Raw genomic sequence first — 9,166 nt, forward strand, 5'->3', positions numbered from 1 at the left:
AACTCCTGACCTTGAGCGATCCACCCGCCTCAGCCTCCCAGAGTGCTAGGATTACAGGCAGGAACCACCTCGCCCAGCCTATATTTGCATTCTTAAAGTTTATAAAGTCAGTGTTCAGGTTAAACAGCTGATTAGATACAGTGCAAGAGAGAAGTAGTGAAATAGAAGATACCTGTGAAGAAATTACCCAGAATGTAGCACAGATGGTAAAAATCTAGAGAACATGAGAAAAGATATTAGAATGGTCTGACATACATATGTCCAATAGTAGTTCCTGAAAGAAAGATAAAACTGGGAAGGGGTCATTTATGAACTAAACATTTGTGTCCTCCCAAAATTCATATGTTGAAATCCTAATTCCCAATGTGATGATATTGGGAATTGGGGCCTTTATGAGATAATTAGGTCATGAAGGTGGAACTAATTTCATGAATGAGATTAATGCCCCTATAAAAGAGACTCCAGAAAAGTCTCTCAATCTCCTCTCAGCTATGTGAGAATACAAGAGAAGTAGACAGTGTGCAACCCAGAAGAGGGCTTTTACCAGAATCCAACCAGGCTGGTACCCTGAACTCAGACTTCCAGCCTCCAGTACTGTGAGAAATAAATGGTGTTTAAGCCATCCAGGCTGTGGTAATTTGCTATAGCAGCCCAAACTGACTAAGACAGGGTCACATTCAAAGATATTATCTGAAACTATTTCTGCATCATTGAAAGACACGAATTCACAGAGTTAGGTAGCACACACATCCTAAATAAGATAAATAAAACAAATTTTGTAGGGACAGGTTATGTTCTTTTGAGATACAGATTCAATTGTATAGCAGTGTGCAGCCCTAGAAAACATTTGCTCTGCATCCTCTTCTAAAATTTGTCCAATATCCCTACCAGAAAGAAGGAAAAAGGAGTAGTGGAGGTGGAGACACCTCATGAATGGCACAGGTTCACATTCAGTAGGGATGCAGTGTACCAGGCGACTTAATGACCAGAAAATGAAAGTAGAATACAGTAGTACATTCCCTTGAATAGCACTAAAAGTACAAGCACTTACCAGAGAGGGTTTTGACCATCTTTGGGCCCCAACTACTTACGGACTCTGATGAAAGGAACATACTTTAACATATTTTCAGTAAGAAATACTTCTTCCAACCATCCCAAGCTCATTGACTCCAGGTTTAGAAACTCTAGTTTACTATTTGCTAGAAACTTTATCTCACTAATTCTCACAATTCTCCCAGATTACAGATGAGGAAGCTGAGGCTAAAAGATGCTTAAAAATCAAAGAATGTCATAGAACTAGTAGCAGAGCTTCTATGACTCAAAAGTCCAAAATTTTAGCCACCATCAATGTTTCCCAAAGCACAGACCAAATAGACCAAATATCTCCTGTATTAGAATCTGGTATTATTTCTGAGACTGTATTTGACTTCCAATCCTTACCAACACAGGGAAGCCGGGTTTAGAAAATGAAAATTGTAATGGACTTCCCAATAACCATGGAACTACCTACACTATCTTTATAGGTCTTATAGTTTCACCAATTCTTTGGAAAATAATATTTTTCTGACACATATGCCCATTCTAGAGAATGCAAAAAAAAAAAAGAAAGCCCCACTGGAAAGTATTAAGAAGATCATTTAAATCACCTGTGATTCTACCAAGTAACAAAAGACATTTATAATGTTTGGTATATTTTCCTTCCTTCTAGTCATACATTATCACAAATTTGTATTCTATTTTGTAATTTTTGCTTTCACTCAGTATGTTGCAAATATTTCCTCATACCATTCAAAATAACGATTCTAAACCTCTGTATTCTGTTACATTATAATCAACCTAATGTTGAATGCCCCTTTCTAGGAGAAAAACAACACTTTTTTTCAAGTGAAAGGGACTGAATGTGAAGACAGTCTTATATGGCTAGAGAGGGGTGCGCAGGGCTCCAAGGGAAGAAAACGCATAAAGGGTGGGTTCTGATTTGAGGGAATCAGCCCCTACCATCGTAGCTAAAAGAGAAAGAAAAGTGCAGGGGGAGCTCCTAGAATGGAGTCTGCCAACAAACTGTAGGAGAGGTGATTTCTTATGCTCAGTTTTAAGTTTTCCTTTTTTGTGATAGCCTTTTGAGCCACTATAATCTAGCATTAACATTGCTCTGTGGGTGCTCTCTGGGGCATGACTATGAGGACCGCTGCCACAGGTGGTCTATGTCAGGTTGCGAGTTTGAGGATCTTGGTTTCTAAGCAATTTCTCAATGAAATTTTATCCTGTCGCATTGCTGAATTTAAGGAGTCTTTTATATCTTTTTTTAAAAAATCTAGTTTCACCCTGTATTTTATTGCTTTAGAAAGAAAACAGACTGATGACACATACTGTTTTAAAGATTACTTTAAAAAAAAAACAACTTCTCTTTCCTTTTGAGGAGAGGACCCTCCTTTAAAAACAAACGTTTCTCACAGAGAACCCTTATCCTACACAAATGGATAACAACTCTTATAAGCCAAGGAAGTGATCATTTCAGGTTCTTTTGGTTTTCTTGACAATATCAATGGCCAGTGCTTGGAGCTGTCCAAGGTTTCATTTCTAGCCCTTCCTGTTCCTGACCCCTTTAATCATCACACAAAGAGGCAGCGCAGAGTTAAGTAGTAAAGAACAGCACTGACTGGAGTCAGACTGCGTGAGTTAGAGCCCCAGCACCAGCATTCAATAGCTGTGCGATGTTGAGCAAGTCATATAACCTCCCTGGGCCTCAGTTTCCTTATCTGTCAAAACAGGGATGATAATAACAGTACCTAACTCATAGCTGATTGTGAGGATTTGATGTTACTCTTTGTAAAAGTATTTATTACAGCGCCTGGCAAATAGTAAAAAAGGAATTTTGGGGTTCTCTAATTTCTACCATAAAAGGATTTTAGACAAGGATTATTTTACTCCTCAGCACTTTTGCTTTTGTATATATTGCCCTGGCAATCATGAATACAGGATGCGGAGCATGAGGAGGTAGAAAGAATGCTCATAGAACTACGTATGACTTAGGGCATCTAGTCCTGGCTCTGTCATTAACCAGCTGTGTGACACTTGCTAAGTTAACTGACCTCTCTGAACTCAGTTTTTTGCTCCGTAAAAGAAAGGGCTTAAACGTCAATAAATAACCTCTATGCTTTAGCATTCTGTGAATCACATTCCTGGAATGTAAACTGGAAAAATAATATTTGGCACGTACCATTAATCGGAGGGTGATAGCTGGGAGCAGGCAGGAGATTAGGTAGCCACTGACTAAGTGGCACTGGGAGAACCAGGCCTGACGTATGTCAGGAATCCAGGCAGAGGGTGACATTGGCACTTCTTTTTGCAGAGCCTAAGCCCTGCCAGACTCACCCCGAGGAGCTGTCACGATGGTTTGCTGGAAACCCCTTTCTGCTGGGAGGATTACTGGGTCACGGTCTCCCAAGGACACGGAAAACCTTGCTCAAGAGCTGGAGCGGCTCCTAAGTTGATGGGAGCTGTGTGAGCCCGCTTTTGGCTGTGTCACCGCTCCCGATCCGTGCTCTAGGAGGGGGTCCTCTCTGTAGCAGGCCCAAACCCCCTCCCGGAGTGTCTCCAATGGGTGTCCCCGCGCCGCGCCCCCTCCCTTCTGTCCCTCCCTCCTGGCTGCCATAGAAACCGGCCCACGAGGTCCCGGCCAGCGTCCCGGAGCCCGACCAGCCTCCTGTCCCCTCCTCCCCCGCGCCGGACCCCAGCTCTGGATTGGTCCTTCAGGAAACGCTGCGGGGCGTCTCAGTCCCCTCGGCGGAGCCCGGGCCGAGGCTGGTGGGCGGGGCTTGCCCGGCCTCTGTCTGTCAGGTCGGCCGCCCCTGACAGCTCTGGCAGTCTCAGGCGCGACCGCGGCGCCCTCACACCCGGACACCCGACGCACCGCCCGCGCCTGCTCCGGAGCCAACGTCCCTGAGCGCACGGAGTGGCGCCGCGCCCCAGAGCTCGCGAGCCGGCCTTGCCGCGAAGGTAAGCTAGGGGCCATGGGGCTCGCCGCCAGCACCCCGACCCCGCCGGCCTCTCCCTCTGCCGGGCTGCAGACCTGGGCGGCTTTGAGAGGGGGCGCGTCTCTTCCCCGCCGCCCAGGGGAGAAAGGGAAACAGAGTTCTGGAGGAGGGTGCTGGTGAAACGGGGTCAGGAGAAGGTTAGGCGCTCCCTGGGGCGTCCCCCCCGTACCAACCCAGGCCCAGCAGCGCGCTAGAGGAGCGGCGTTAGCGCCAGGGCGAGGGCGTGCCCGCGCGTGGGCCCCTGTCGTGTGTAGCGCCCATGTCTGTGCGCGTGTGCACCGCGTTCCCGTGTGGTGCGGGCACCCGTGTCTGAGTGCGCACCCACGCGCGAGCCGAGGAGGGCAGCTTAGCGCCTCGCCGTGCGCACACTGGGTGCGCGGGACCCAAAGCACGAGCCCAAATCTGGATGGTTTGTAGCAAGGGCTGAGGATCTGCGTGACCTCCCCACGGGCCGGGGCTGGCGATGGAGGGAACTGACTTCTAACAGCTCTGACCCTGGGGAATGAAACCGGCCATCGCACCCACACCACAACGCCCCCAAAGAAAGGTGCTTCTTTTGAAAGACCGCACGAAGTAAGGGAGAGCCTCTTTTCCTCTTCTGGATATCCCTCCAGGAATATTAGGAGCTCTAGGACTCCACAGTATGATCAGGAAAGGATCACAACTGGGTCTTTAAAATGTCATTTCTGATCGGTTTCTGCGTGCCTGACAATCTGGGCACATGGAGCGGTCAAGGCAATAGATAAAGGTGCTCTTAGCTCTAACACGGGCAGCAAAGATTTAGCTATCTGCACTTCTTTCCTTTTCCTTTCCTTTTTTCCTTCCTTCCCTTCCTCCCCTTCTTCCTTCTCCCTCTTCCCTCGTCCCTCCTCCTTCTTCTTCTTCCCTCCTCCTCCCCTTCTCTCTCACTTTCTCCCTCTCTCCCTCTCTCTCCCCCTTCTCTCCCCTTTTTTCGTCCTCCCGAGTATAGTAGACAAGAGGGCTCTCTGTCTACGCACCCTCCTCCACCCCATTCCTCATCCCTTTTCAAAATAAGAGCGAATGAATCACATTCTAAGCTCTCACCCGTGCAATTCAGGCAAGTTTGGAAATTAAACAAACCGCGTTTGCACATGAGGCCGCCGGAATCCAAAAGGGAAACAAACAAAACCAGACGAAAAAATTTATTCCAAGTTAAGATTTCAAATGAGAATCTAAAATGAGCATTTGTTTATGGTAATGTGATTTTTTTTTAATGATTGAAGAATATGTATCACACAAGCTTGCATCATCAGTATTCAATGTGCTTCACAGAAGCACTTCAAAAGATGGTTTCTGTTAGTGTTGCAAAAGCACTTCTAATTTTGGTTGCCATGGTAACTGAAGAAGTCGCCCTGCACTATTGAGAGGTTGCCTGACTGGAACCAGGAACTGTACTTGAGAGGACTCCTCCTGTCCCCTTGTGTCAACATGGTAATAACTGAGCTTATAAAAAGGTACTTGGGTTTTTTCCATACAGTACTACAGTCCCAAGGCATGTTGTTTTTTAATTTTATCTTTTCAGAGTTTGCAATTTGTGCCACGGATCTTCCCTCTCAGACAAATGAGAGTAAACATTGCCCTCCAGCAAGTCAAATAGCCCCAAACAGTCATTACCCAGCTCTCTTCCCACAGCTCACTGCACTAACAGAGGACAGAGGAGAGTATTAGATGTTCCAGGAATCCTGGCCGGGCCCAGATCTCCCTCTCCATTTAGCATTTAAATTTAGAATCCTAATTAGCTTTCTAATTAGGAGATAGGGGAATGTGGGTGGGGGTCTTGGGAGAGAATATTGGAGGAAAAGCTGAGTCCAGCTCTCCATGGACTGGTGTTTGGTATGTTGTTGAATTTGCCTAGTAAACTCTCATGGGTTTATTTTTGGCTTGACCACTGTTAAGTGGTTAAGCCTGGAAAAATCTTCAGAGAGGCCTCCTTCTGTGTTAGGAAAAAATGTGGATTGGATATTTGGTTTGAGGTGTGTGCTTTTTTCTAATAACTAAACTGCTTTTGAAATAAAGGTGAGTTTGTATGAAATCTAACTTCTGCAGTAATAACTACAGATAGTCCATAGAGCCCTTTGTGTTTTCAGTCTAGCCTTAAGTTTTTAGTTAAGAAGGCTTAATTTGGGGCAAGGAGTGGTACCATTTAAAATACTTTTATCAGCACATGTTGATGTAATTGAAGAACCACAATTCTTTACATATCCACAATTCCTGAGCTTTGAATCCTATAAATCAATTTTACACATTGATAGCATATGATTGGAAAATTTAAAAGCCTCCATACTTATAGTTTCTTTTGTTTTTGTTTTTGTTTTTGTCTTTTAGAGAGGGGGAGTCTCACTGTGTTGCCCAGGCTGGTCTCCAACTCCTGGGCTCAAGCGATCTTCCTGCCTCAGCCTCCCTAGTAGCTGGGACTACAGGTGCATGCCAGACTTACAGCTTTAAAAAGAGAAAAGCAAATTTTTTGTCTTAATAAGTTAATGTTTTTAAACACAGATATAGTTCCATTTTGAGAAACTTAAAAATTGAAATAAATGTTAAATCCAACTTCATTCTTTGAATATGATCATTGTGTTTATCTAGGAATTAAACAGCATTAATTCATTGGCTGATTTTCTTTCAGTTGTTGAAAAGACAAACTTCATAAAATATATTTCATTCCATATCTTGTCATTTCCTATTGTCATTGTAGAAGAAATTCTCTAGAATTTAAGTTATAAATTTCAGGAGAAGAAGAAAATATTCAAATTACTTATGAAGATAATAGTCTACAACTTTAAGCACATCACAGTTCTTAAATCGCTTTCTCTCAAGAACTTCAAAATTAGCTCAGCCATTATTATACAGATTTCTGAGGAATGTTAACCACTTTTACAGAAGGGCAAGTTGCGTTCAAAAGACAAATGATTTCAGCTAACCACTTGGAAAATTAAGAGATAAAAATCTAAGTAATTTGGCAGGTCTATGAACAGGAGCATCAGCCAAGACTGATAAAATAAAGGTGGGAACAGAGATAGGGTGCAGATGGTGGGAAGAATTTAAGCTTAGAGAGAAAAATAAAACTTTAATGAAAAAGAACCTCAAGTGAGGAGAAAAAAATTTAGAAAGAGTATAAAAGAGGCTGAGCTCAGTGGCTTATGCCTATAATCCTAGCACTCTGGGAGGCCGAGGTGGGAGGATTGCTTGAGCCCAGGAGTTTGAGACCAGCCTGAGCAAGAGCGAGACCCTGTCACTACTAAAAATAGAAAAATTCGCCGGTCATCATGGCACATCCCTGTAGTCCCAGCTGCTCTGGAGGCTGAGGATCTCTTGAGCCCAGGAGTCTGAGGTTGCTGTGAGCTAGGCTGATGACAGGGCACTCTACTCAGGGTAATAGAGTGAGACTCTGTCTCAAAAAAAAATAAATAAATAAAAATAAAAAATTAAAAATAAAGGTCAATTTCTAATCTTTGCTCAAAAAAAAAAAGTGTAAAAGAGAAAGCATTGAGTGTAAAGAGTTGCACAGAAGAAAAATCAAGTTGCAGAATAGGCAACTAAAAAGAACTTTACTCTTCATCTTCCCCAGAGAACACTGGTGCTTGTCCAGAAAGCCCTAGGTACCCTATTTAGCAAAATCCTGTAACTTAGAGAATCCCTGGGAGGTCTGAGCAGACCCTACTGCATTCTGGCTCCCTGCCACCTGTCCCAGTGGTGTGGGCTGAGGCAGCTTTCCCATTTCCAGGTCTGCCAAACTAGCTGCTCACCAGACCTTTTCTGTCCAATCCTTAGGCCAACCAAAAAGTTTTCTACATCTCTATTTGTCAGGATCATTTGGTTGGGATAATATACAGACATGCTTCATTATGTAATTGTATCTTAAATTTTTTTTACTTTTAAAAAAGTGTTAAATTATTATCAATATGTTCATCTAATGTTATGAATCAGAGCATATTAAAAAACCATAACTAAAATACAATCCCACATCCCGATACAATTACTTTCTTGGCTGTTTGATCTCTTACCTCCCTATGTCCAAATAATTAGCTTATGTTACCAGTTCTTGATTTATCAATTTTATACAGAATCTATTGACTTACTCTCATTATAGATGAGGATATAATTCTCTTGCCCCATGCCCTCCCACTTCCTCCATTTTTGCAATATAATGTTTGGAAGGAAATCAGCCAGAGCACCATTAGCAAAGCTCTATTTACAAATGCCAGGCATGAGAAAACTACTATGAGCATCTACTTTGGAGAGAGTGGGCTAAATGTTTCATAGGACTTTAGCCAGAGCAGCCAGAGTTCAGGTGGTTTCAGATACAGTTGTTCAAGGATGGCTCTTAGAAGATGAAGGGATTGTTCTTGGAGATTAGCAGTCATTGTTTGGGTAATTTGGACTTTATGGTGGGGGAAGGAACAGTTATGGGGTAAGGTTATGTGCTAGGATAGTGAGGAAGAATAGCTTCAGGGGACAAGGACTTGCATGGACTATCATGGAAAATATTCAGTCCTTCTGTGTTTCTCATAAATTATATCACATTTTAAATAAAATCAACATTGAATTTACATTGCTGTAACTGTGTAATTGTTCACTGTAGATCCAAGTTGTGAATTATGATTATATTTTTTTGTACAACTTTTTTGGAGAAAATAATTATTTTTTCATTTGCTTAATTTTTAGGAGCTTAATGCTACTTCTTCCCACATGCAGTATTGTAATGGCTCTGTAAAACACCTGCTGTTAGTTCCTTCCTGGCTCCTACCTCAGCCCTCCAAAATGGCGTTTTCAGTTCTCCAGTCTAAACTAGTTATTTTCTAGCCCTGGTGCACATTGGCATTCTGAGATTTCCCTTCTCTCCCCTCTGTGCAGACTCCCTGTTCTCTTGTTTTCATCTTTCTTGATTTACTCCCTCATTTTATGGAGCACATGCTCTAGTAGCTTCTCAAGAAAGGGCTATGGGAAGTAAATTTTTGAGACCTTGCTTGTCTGAAAATGTTTTTATTTTACTTTCCCACTTAATTTGATACTTTGCCTGGGTATAGGATTCTAGGTTGGAAATTAATTCCTGCAAATTTTTGAAGGCATTGATTCATTGTTTTCTAGCTTCTAGTATTACTGAAAACTTC

General features: G+C 43.0%; 1 protein-coding gene across 1 annotated transcript in view; it reads left to right on the plus strand.

Annotated features, from left to right (window-relative positions):
* The first annotated feature begins 3,653 nt into the window (after nucleotides 1–3,653).
* NIM1K (NIM1 serine/threonine protein kinase) overlaps nucleotides 3,654–9,166 on the plus strand; it is a 51,957-nt gene continuing 46,444 nt past the window's right edge. The window contains exon 1 of the mRNA XM_012664753.1: nucleotides 3,654–3,999. The gene's annotated coding sequence lies outside the window, so the exon portion shown is untranslated. The remainder of the gene's footprint in view (nucleotides 4,000–9,166) is intronic.

Source organism: Propithecus coquereli, unplaced genomic scaffold (assembly GCF_000956105.1).
Source record: "Propithecus coquereli isolate 6110/MARCELLA unplaced genomic scaffold, Pcoq_1.0 Scaffold91, whole genome shotgun sequence".
NCBI lineage: Eukaryota > Metazoa > Chordata > Mammalia > Primates > Indriidae > Propithecus > Propithecus coquereli.